Source organism: Oncorhynchus keta, chromosome 7 (assembly GCF_023373465.1).
Source record: "Oncorhynchus keta strain PuntledgeMale-10-30-2019 chromosome 7, Oket_V2, whole genome shotgun sequence".
In the NCBI taxonomy this organism is placed as follows: Eukaryota; Metazoa; Chordata; class Actinopteri; order Salmoniformes; family Salmonidae; genus Oncorhynchus; species Oncorhynchus keta.
Genome location: NC_068427.1, coordinates 55872945 through 55884802, shown reverse-complemented (window position 1 = coordinate 55884802; position 11858 = coordinate 55872945). Strand labels below are relative to the sequence as shown.

General features: G+C 45.6%; 1 long non-coding RNA gene across 1 annotated transcript; it reads right to left on the bottom strand.

Moving 5' to 3' along the window:
• Nucleotides 1–3993: 3993 nt before the first annotated feature.
• Nucleotides 3994–6557, bottom strand: LOC127931259 (uncharacterized). Its single transcript, XR_008140556.1, has 3 exons — nt 6313–6557; nt 4265–4421; nt 3994–4184 (listed from the first exon to the last, which is right to left on the bottom strand). It is a non-coding gene; the product is annotated as an uncharacterized LOC127931259 (long non-coding RNA).
• Nucleotides 6558–11858: the final 5301 nt, after the last annotated feature.

The window sequence follows — 11858 nt, the reverse complement described above, 5'->3', positions numbered from 1 at the left end:
GATGTTAAATGCGAGTGTAGCGAAATGCTTGTGCTTCTAGTTCCGACAATGCAGTGATAACCAACAAGTAATCTAACTAACAATTCCAAAACTACTGTCTTATACACAGTGTAAGGGGATAAGGAATATGTACATAAGGATATATGAATGAGTGATGGTACAGAGCAGCATACAGTAGATGGTATCGAGTACAGTATATACATATGAGATGAGTGTGTAGACAAAGTAAACAAAGTGGCATAGTTAAAGTGGCTAGTGATACATGTGTTACATAAGGATGCAGTCGATGATGTAGAGTACAGTATATACATATGCATATGAGATGAATAATGTAGGGTAAGTAACATTATATAAGGTAGCATTGTTTAAAGTGGCTAGTGATATATTTACATAATTCCCATCAATTCCCATTATTAAAATGGCTGGAGTTGGGTCAGTGTCAATGACAGTGTGTTGGCAGCAGCCACTCACTGTTAGTGGTGGCTGTTTAACAGTCTGATGGCCTTGAGATAGAAGCTGTTTTTCAGTCTCTCGGTCCCAGCTTTGATGCACCTGTACTGACCTCGCCTTCTGGATGATAGCGGGGTGAACAGGCAGTGGTTCGGGTGGTTGATGTCCTTGATGATCTTTATGGCCTTCCTGTAACAACGGGTGGTGTAGGTGTCCTGGAGGGCAGGTAGTTTGCCCCCGGTGATGCGTTGTGCAGTCCTCACTACCCTCTGGAGAGCCTTACGGTTGAGGCGGAGCAGTTGCCGTACCAGGCGGTGATACAGCCCGCCAGGATGCTCTCGATTGTGCATCTGTAGAAGTTTGTGAGTGCTTTTGGTGACAAGCCGAATTTCTTCAGCCTCCTGAGGTTGAATAGGCGCTGCTGCGCCTTCTTCACGACGCTGTCAGTGTGAGTGGACCAATTCAGTTTGTCTGTGATGTGTATGCCGAGGAACTTAAAACTAGCTACCCTCTCCACTACTGTTCCATCGATGTGGATAGGGGGTGTTCCCTCTGCTGTTTCCTGAAGTCCACAATCATCTCCTTAGTTTTGTTGACGTTGAGTGTGAGGTTATTTTCCTGACACCACACTCCGAGGGCCCTCACCTCCTCCCTGTAGGCCGTCTCGTCGTTGTTGGTAATCAAGCCTACCACTGTTGTGTCGTCCGCAAACTTGATGATTGAGTTGGAGGCGTGCGTGGCCACGCAGTCGTGGGTGAACAGGGAGTACAGGAGAGGGCTCAGAACGCACCCTGTGGGGCCCCGTGTTGAGGATCAGCGGGGAGGAGATGTTGTTGCCTACCCTCACCACCTGGGGGCGGCCCGTCAGGAAGTCCAGTACCCAGTTGCACAGGGCGGGGTCGAGACCCAGGGTCTCGAGCTTGATGACGAGCTTGGAGGGTACTATGGTGTTGAATGCCGAGCTGTAGTCGATGAACAGCATTCTCACATAGGTATTCCTCTTGTCCAGGTGGGTTAGGGCAGTGTGCAGTGTGGTTGAGATTGCATCGTCTGTGGACCTATTTGGGCGGTAAGCAAATTGGAGTGGGTCTAGGGTGTCAGGTAGGGTGGAGGTGATATGGTCCTTGACTAGTCTCTCAAAGCACTTCATGATGACGGAAGTGAGTGCTACGGGCGGTAGTCGTTTAGCTCAGTTACCTTAGCTTTCTTGGGAACAGGAACAATGGTGGCCCTCTTGAAGCATGTGGGAACAGCAGACTGGTATAGGGATTGATTGAATATGTCCGTAAACACACCGGCCAGCTGGTCTGCGCATGCTCTGAGGGTGCGGCTGGGGATGCCGTCTGGGCCTGCAGCCTTGCGAGGGTTAACACGTTTAAATGTCTTACTCACCTCGGCTGCAGTGAAGGAGAGACCGCATGTTTCCGTTGCAGGCCGTGTCAGTGGCACTGTATTGTCCTCAAAGCGGGCAAAAAGTTATTTAGTCTGCCTGGGAGCAAGACATCCTGGTCCGTGACTGGGCTGGATTTCATCTTGTAGTCCGTGATTGACTGTAGACCCTGCCACATGCCTCTTGTGTCTGAGCCGTTGAATTGAGATTCCACTTTGTCTCTGTACTGACGCTTAGCTTGTTTAATAGCCTTGCGGAGGGAATAGCTGCACTGTTTGTATTCAGTCATGTTGCCAGACACCTTGCTCTGATTAAAAGCAGTGGTTCGCGCTTTCAGTTTCACGCGAATGATGCCATCAATCCACGGTTTCTGGTTAGGGAATGTTTTTATCGTTGCTATGGGAATGACATCTTCGACGCACGTTCTAATGAACTCGCACACCGAATCAGCGTATTCGTCAATATTCCCATCTGACGCAATACGAAACATGTCCCAGTCCACGTGATGGAAGCAGTCTTGGAGTGTAGAGTCAGCTTGGTCTGACCAGCGTTGGACAGACCTCAGCGTGGGAGCCTCTTGTTTTAATTTCTGCCTGTAGGCAGGGATCAGCAAAATGGAGTCGTGGTCAGCTTTTCCGAAGGGGGCGGGGCAGGGCCTTATATGCGTCGCGGAAGTTAGAGTAACAATGATCCAAGGTTTTACCACCCCTGGTTGCGCAATCGATATGCTGATAAAATTTAGGAGTCTTGTTTTCAGATTGGCTTTGTTAAAATCCCCAGCTACAATGAATGCAGCCTCCGGATAAATGTTTTCCAGTTTGCAAAGAGTTAAATAAAGTTTGTTCAGAGCCATCGATGTGTCTGCTTGGGGGGATATATACGGCTGTGATTATAATCGAAGAGAATTCTCTTGGAAGATAATGCGGTCTACATTTGATTGTGAGGAATTCTAAATCAGGTGAACAGAAGGATTTGAGTTCCTGTATGTTTCCTTCATCACACCATGTCCCGTTAGTCATGAGGCATACGCCCCCGCCACTCTTCTTACCAGAGAGATGTTTGTTTCTGTCCGCGCGATGTGTGGAGAAACCCGTTGGCTGCACCGCCCTGGATAGCGTCTTCCCAGTAAGCCATGTTTCCGTAAAGCAAAGAACGTTACAGTCTCTGATGTCCCTCTGGAATGCCACCCTTGCTCGGATTTCATCAACCTTGTTGTCGAGAGACTGGACATTGGCAAGAAGAATACTGGGAAGTGGTGCGCGATGTGCCCCTTTTCGGAGTCTGACCAGAACACCGCCGCGTTTCCCTCTTTTTCGTAGTCGTTTCCTTGGGTCGCTGCAAGCGATCCATTCCGTTGTCCTGTTTGTAAGGCAGAACACAGGATCCGCGTCGCGGAAAACATATTCTTGGTCGTACTGATGGTGAGTTGACGCTGATCTTATATTCAGTAGTTCTTCTCGACTGTATGTAATGAAACCTAAGATGACCTGGGGTACTAATGTAAGAAATAACACGTAAAAAAACAAAAAACTGCATAGTTTCCTAGGAACGCGAAGCGAGGCGGCCATCTCAGTCGGCGCCGGAAGCCCAATATCAAGTCATGGAACGCCTTGACTGGCCAGTGAGTGGCCAAGCCCTCCTCACACCTACAGAAATTTTCCAAATGTGCCTGAATTTTAATGGATTAATGATGCACTCTTTCCTGGTTGCTAAAATTCTAATCATTTGCCTAAGCATTTGAGTTAGTAACAAAACTAGCAAATATCGTGAAGAGAATCATTGTACCGTTTAAACCGTTGTGAAATATATTTTCCATAACTCCACACGTACAATTATCTGTAAGGTCCCTCAATTTCAAACACAGATTCAACCACAAAGACCAGGGAGGTTTTCCAAGGCCTCACAAAGAAGGGCACCTATTGGTAGATGGGTACAAAATGAAAGGCAGACCTTGAATATCCCTTTGAGCATGGTGCAGCTTTAATTACATTTTGGATAATATAATAATAATATATGCCATTTAGCAGACGCTTTTATCCAAAGCGACTTACAGTCATGTGTGCATACATTCTACGTATGGGTGGTCCCGGGAATCGAACCCACTACCCTGGCGTTACAAGCGCCATGCTCTACCACTGTGCAACAGAATGGTGTATATCTACACCCAGTCACTACAAAGACACAGGCGTCCTTCCTAACTCAGTTGAAGGATTGGAATGAAACCACTCAGGGATTTTCACCATGAGGCCAATGGTGACTTTAAAACAGTTACAGAGTTTAATGGCTGTGATGGGAGGAAACTGAGGATGGATGAACAACATGGTAGTTACTCCACAATACCAACCTAATGACAGAGTTTAATGGCTGTGATGGGAGGAAACTGAGGATGGATAAACAACATGGTAGTTACTCCACAATACCAACCTAATGACAGAGTTTAATGGCTGTGATGGGAGGAAACTGAGGATGGATGAACAACATGGTAGTTACTCCACAATACCAACCTAATGACAGAGTGAAAAGAAGTAAGCCTGTACAGAATAAAACATATTCCAAAACATGCCTCCTGTTTGCAACAAGGCTGTGATGGGAGGAAACTGCAAAGGATGGATGAACAACATGGTAATTAACTTTTCTCCTGAATACAGAGTTTATGTTTGGGACAAACTCCAGGTGGATACCACTCTCAAATACAACCTAATGACAGAGTTTAATGGCTGTGATGGGAGGAAACTGAGGATTACATGAGTAGTTACTCACAATACAACACTAATTGACTGAAAAGAAGGTAGCCTGTACAGAATAAAACATATTCCAAAACATGCCTCCTGAGTACCACATCTACAATACAACACATTACTGAGTACCACTCTCCAATACAACACATTACTGAGTACCACTCTCAAATACAATACATTACTGAGTACCACTCTCCAATACAACACATTACTGAGTACCACTCTCCAATACAACACATTACTGAGTACCACTCTCCAATACAATACATTACTGAGTACCACTCTCCAATACAATACATTACTGAGTACCACTCTCCAACACAATACATTACTGAGTACCACTCTCCAATACAATACATTACTGAGTACCACTCTCCAACACAACACATTACTGAGTACCACTCTCCAATACAATACATTACTGAGTACCACTCTCCAATACAACACATTACTGAGTACCACTCTCCAATACAACACATTACTGAGTACCACTCTCCAATACAACACATTACTGAGTACCACTCTCCAATACAACACATTACTGAGTACCACTCTCCAATACAACACCTTACTGAGTACCACTCTCCAATACAACACATTACTGAGTACCACTCTCCAATACAACACACTACTGAGTACCACTCTCCAATACAACACATTACTGTGTACCACTCTCCAATACAACACATTACTGAGTACCACTCTCCAATACAACACATTACTGAGTACCACTCTCCAATACAACACATTACTGAGTACCACTCTCCAATACAACACATTACTGAGTACCACTCTCCAATACAACACATTACTGAGTACCACTCTCCAATACAACACATTACTGAGTACCACTCTCCAATACAACACATTACTGAGTACCACTCTCCAATACAACACATTACTGTGTACCACTCTCCAACACAACACATTACTGAGTACCACTCTCCAATACAACACATTACTGAGTACCACTCTCCAATACAACACATTACTGAGTACCACTCTCCAACACAACACATTACTGAGTACCACTCTCCAACACAACACATTACTGAGTACCACTCTCCAATACAACACATTACTGAGTACCACTCTCCAATACAACACATTACTGAGTACCACTCTCCAATACAACACATTACTGAGTACCACTCTCCAATACAACACATTACTGAGTACCACTCTCCAATACAACACATTACTGAGTACCACTCTCCAATACAACACATTACTGAGTACCACTCTCCAATACAATACATTACTGAGTACCACTCTCCAATACAACACATTACTGAGTACCACTCTCAATACAACACATTACTGAGTACCACTCTCCAATACAACACATTACTGAGTACCACTCTCCAATACAACACATTACTGAGTACCACTCTCCAATACAACACATTACTGAGTACCACTCTCCAATACAACACATTACTGAGTACCACTCTCCAATACAACACATTACTGAGTACCACTCTCCAATACAACACATTACTGTGTACCATTCTCCAACACAACACAATACTGAGTACCACTCTCCAACACAACACATTACTGAGTACCACTCTCCAATACAACACGTTACTGAGTACCACTCTCCAACACAACACATTACTGAGTACCACTCTCCAATACAACACATTACTGAGTACCACTCTCCAATACAACACATTACTGAGTACCACTCTCCAATACAACACATTACTGAGTACCACTCTCCAATACAACACATTACTGAGTACCACTCTCCAATACAACACATTACTGAGTACCACTCTCCAACACAACACATTACTGAGTACCACTCTCCAATACAACACATTACTGAGTACCACTCTCCAATACAACACATTACTGAGTACCACTCTCCAATACAACACATTACTGAGTACCACTCTCCAATACAACACATTACTGAGTACCACTCTCCAACACAACACATTACTGAGTACCACTCTCCAATACAACACATTACTGAGTACCACTCTTCATATATGACTTGTTTCAGGATGTGATTTTTCTCCTGAATACAAAGTGGTATGTTTGGGGAAAATCCAACACAACACATTACTGAGTACCACTCTCCATATTTTCAAGCATAACCTTTTAGAAAATAAAGTCAAGCACAAGAGACAACCAGTTATAAGTCAATCTGCTAATGTCACGCCCTGACCTTAGTTATCTTATCACTTTATTATTTTGGTTAGGTCAGAGTGTGACGAGGGTAGTTTGTTTAGTTGTTGTATGTCTAGGGTTTTTGTATGTCTAGGGGTTTTTATGTCTGTAGTTGCCGAGATTGATTCTCAATCAGAGGCAGCTGTTTATCATTGTCTCTGATTGGGGAGCATATTTAGGCAGCCATATTCCTTGGGTAGTTTGTGGGTTCTTATTCTATGTTTAGTTTTTTTTACCTTTATTTAACCAGGCAAGTCAGTTAAGAACACATTCTTATTTTCAATGACGGCCTGGGAACAGTGGGTTAACTGCCTGGCAGAACGACAGATTTGTACCTTGTCAGCTCGGGGGTTTGAACTCGCAACCTTCCGGTTACTAGTCCAACGCTCTAACCACTAGGCTACACTGCCGCCCCAGTTGCCTGTCTGCGCTAGCCATATTAGCTTCACGGTTAGTTTTGTTAGTTTTGCTAGGTGTTCGGTCCTTCAATAAAGAAGTATGTACACTTACCACGCTGCCCTTTGGTCTCCTCCTTACCACCCTGCCCCTTGGTCTCCTCCTTACCATGCTGCCCTTGGTCTCCTCCTTACCATGCTGCCCTTGGTCTCCTCCTTACCACGCTGCCCTTGGTCTCCTCCTTACCACGCTGCCCTTGGTCTCCTCCTTACCACGCTGCCCCTTGGTCTCCTCATTACCACGCTGCCCTTGGTCTCCTCCTTACCACGCTGCCCCTTGGTCTCCTCCTTACCACGCTGCCCTTGGTCTCCTCCTTACCACGCTGCCCTTGGTCTCCTCCTTACCACGCTGCCCCTTGGTCTCCTCCTTACCACGCTGCCCTTGGTCTCCTCCTTACCATGTTTGCCCTTGGTCTCCTCCATATGACGACCGTGACAGCTGACAGATGTCACATAAGACCACACAGAAAAACATTTGAAAAACAATGTTAATCTTACCAACAATCATCAATCAAATGGATTTATAAAATCCTTTTACATGAGCAGATGGCATCCAGTCTTCTTATGCCGAGGGTCTCCTTGCCAATAGGTCAAAAGAGGCAAGTAGAATGGCTAAAAATAAAAATAAAACAATATGAACAGTAATCTTTTAGATGTAGTAGAAAGCTATGTAGATGGTGCCAGCGTAAGGAAAGTGAAGCTTCTAGATGGTGCCAGCGTAAGGAAAGTGAAGCTTCTAGATGGTGCCAGCGTAAGGAAAGTGAAGCTTCTAGATGGTGCCAGCGTAAGGAAAGTGAAGCTTCTAGATGGTGCCAGCGTAAGGAAAGTGAAGCTTCTAGATGGTGCCAGCGTAAGGAAAGTGAAGCTTCTCAATGGTGCCAGCGTAAGGAAAGTGAAGCTTCTAGATGGTGCCAACGTAAGGAAAGTGAAGCTTCTAGATGGTGCCAGCGTAAGGAAAGTGAAGCTTCTAGATGGTGCCAGCGTAAGGAAAGTGAAGCTTCTAGATGGTGCCAGCGTAAGGAAAGTGAAGCTTCTAGATGGTGCCAGCGTAAGGAAAGTGAAGCTTCTAGATGGTGCCAGCGTAAGGAAAGTGAAACTTCTAGATGGTGCCAGCGTAAGGAAAGTGAAGCTTCTCAATGGTGCCAGCGTAAGGAAAGTGAAGCTTCTAGATGGTGCCAGCGTAAGGAAAGTGAAGCTTCTAGATGGTGCCAGCGTAAGGAAAGTGAAGCTTCTAGATGGTGCCAGCGTAAGGAAAGTGAAGCTTCTAGATGGTGCCAGCGTAAGGAAAGTGAAGCTTCTAGATGGTGCCAGCGTAAGGAAAGTGAAGCTTCTAGATGGTGCCAGCGTAAGGAAAGTGAAACTTCTAGATGGTGCCAGCGTAAGGAAAGTGAAGCTTCTAGATGGTGCCAGCGTAAGGAAAGTGAAACTTCTAGATGGTGCCAGCGTAAGGAAAGTGAAGCTTCTAGATGGTGCCAGCGTAAGGAAAGTGAAGCTTCTAGATGGTGCCAGCGTAAGGAAAGTGAAGCTTCTAGATGGTGCCAGCGTAAGGAAAGTGAAGCTTCTAGATGGTGCCAGCGTAAGGAAAGTGAAGCTTCTAGATGGTGCCAGTGTAAGGAAAGTGAAGCTTCTAAATGGTGCCAGCGTAAGGAAAGTGAAACTTCTAAATGGTGCCAGCGTAAGGAAAGTGAAGCTTCTAGATGGTGCCAGCGTAAGGACCAGGATGACCAAGAATGGAAGATGGTTACATTCAGGATTGTTCACAGTAGCTAACAAATCCAACTCCTTCTTGTCTTGTCTTCTTCTGCGGTCTTGAAAAGCTATAAAACTATAAAACACTATAAAACTCTACCTGATTACTACAGGAAACACTACTGTTTTCATACTGAACACTATAAAACTCTACCTGATTACTACAGGAAACACTACTGTTTTCATACTGAACACTATACAACTCTACCAGATTACTACAGGAAACACTACTGTTTTCATACTGAACACTATAAACCTCTACCAGATTACTACAGGAAACACTACTGTTTTCATACTGAACACTATAAACCTCTACCAGATTACTACAGGAAACACTACTGTTTTCATACTGAACACTATAAAACTCTACCTGAGTAGTGCGTAAACTACACATTCACTACATAGTCTCTACATAGTCACATGTACAAATAGGTGTTGGGTAGTAATTCAGTAGTATTTTTTCATGAGGGACCCCCGGACCTTTAGTGCTACCGACAGCCCTTAGATTTACCATTGTGTTAGATTTGTTAAATGACAGCCCTTAGATTTGTTAAATGACAGCCCTTAGGTTTGTTAAATGACAGCCCTTAGATTTGTTAAATGACAGCCCTTAGATTTGTTAAATGACAGCCCTTAGATTTGTTAAATGACAGCCCTTAGATTTGTTAAATGACAGCCCTTAGATTTACCATTGTGTTAGATTTGTTAAATGACAGCCCTTGGGTTTGTTAAATGACAGCCCTTGGGTTTGTTAAATGACAGCCCTTAGGTTTGTTAAAATGACAGCCCTTAGATTTGTTAAATGACAGCCCTTAGGTTTGTTAAATGACAGCCCTTAGATTTGTTAAATGACAGCCCTTAGATTTGTTAAATGACAGCCCTTAGATTTGTTAAATGACAGCCCTTAGATTTGTTAAATGACAGCCCTTAGATTTGTTAAATGACAGCCCTTAGATTTACCATTGTGTTAGATTTGTTAAATGACAGCCCTGGGTGTCTTGCCAGGACAGCTTTATATAACGTGCACAGGGATTGTTCTGCCTGTCTGGTTACGGTCCTCGCTCCTTCCCAACTGTTTGTTCTGACTGGCTGGCTGGCTAACAGGCTGATGGTTTTATGTGTTTCCTCCCCTTAGCAATGGCACGGATTAAATACTTAACTTTATTCATTTTTCCTCTCCGCTGGCATTAAAAATTCATCCATTCTGCTGTTGTGTTAAAAGCATATTACGCAACACTCTAAAAATATCACTCTCAGGGCCCGCTTGTCCTCTGGGCTCGTTTGTCCTCTGGGCTCGCTTGTCCTCAGGGCTCGTTTGTCCTCTGGGCCCGCTTGTCCTCAGGGCCCGCTTGTCCTCAGGGCCCGCTTGTCCTCAGGGCCCGCTTGTCCTCAGGGCCCGCTTGTCCTCAGGGCCCGCTTGTCCTCAGGGCCTGCTTGTCCTCAGGGCTCGTTTGTCCTCAGAGCTCGTTTGTCCTCTGGGCCCACTTGTCCTCAGGGCCCGTTTGTCCTCAGAGCCCGTTTGTCCTCTGGGCCCGTTTGTCCTCTGGGCCCGTTTGTCCTCAGAGCCCGTTTGTCCTCTGGGCCCACTTGTCCTCAGGGCCCACTTGTCCTCTGGGCCCATTTGTCCTCAGAGCCCGTTTGTCCTCTGGGCCCACTTGTCCTCAGGGCCCACTTGTCCTCTGGGCCCACTTGTCCTCAGGGCCCACTTGTCCTCTGGGCCCATTTGTCCTCAGAGCCCGTTTGTCCTCTGGGCCCACTTGTCCTCAGGGCCCACTTGTCCTCTGGGCCCATTTGTCCTCAGAGCCCGTTTGTCCTCTGGGCCCGTTTGTCCTCAGGGCCCACTTGTCCTCAGGGCCCACTTGTCCTCTGGGCCCGTTTGTCCTCAGGGCCCGCTTGTCCTCAGGGCCTGCTTGTCCTAAGGGCTCGTTTGTCCTCAGAGCTCGTTTGTCCTCTGGGCCCACTTGTCCTCTGGGCCCGTTTGTCCTCAGGGCCCACTTGTCCTCTGGGCCCATTTGTCCTCAGGGCCTGCTTGTCCTCAGGGCCTGCTTGTCCTCAGGGCTCGTTTGTCCTCAGAGCTCGTTTGTCCTCTGGGCCCACTTGTCCTCAGGGCCTGCTTGTCCTCAGGGCTCGTTTGTCCTCAGAGCTCGTTTGTCCTCTGGGCCCGTTTGTCCTCTGGGCCCGTTTGTCCTCAGGGCCCACTCTCTGTCTCTCTCTCTCTCTCTCTCACCCTCTCTCCTCTCTCTCTCTCTCTCTCGCTTCCTTTTAGGTGGTTGTAGAATTTAACGGCTCTTTTCTGGATTTTGATAATTAGTGGGTATCGGCCTAATTCTGCTCTACATGCATTAGATAATTAATTTAAATGCCTTTATTTGTATGTCATGTTCAATCGAAACAAAGTTTAAGAACTCTGAAGCGTTTCGACTGCATGGCCTTCGTCAGGGAGTACAAAGACATAATACAATGTCCTCTTTTGAACAGAGGGAATGGTTGCAGAACACCTACTAAACACATTAACAAGTGAAATACTGTAGATATGCTATAAAAATGCATCTCAAACCTAGAAGCATCAGAACACCCTAGAAAGGTAGTTGTAACCTTGAATATGACTGGGCGTACTTCTGTTTCCGCTTCTCTTGGTCCGTCCAATGTAGAACACCTTGCACTGTGGACATTCCATACATGATGTGTGTTTCTGTAGAACACCTTGCACTGTGGACATTCCATACATGACATGTGTTTCTGTAGGACACCTGTGGACATTCCATACATGATGTGTGTTTCTGTAGAACACCTGTGGACATTCCATACATGATGTGTGTTTCTGTAGAACACCTTGCACTGTGGACATTCCATACATGATGTGTGTTTCTGTAGAACACCTGTGGACATTCCATA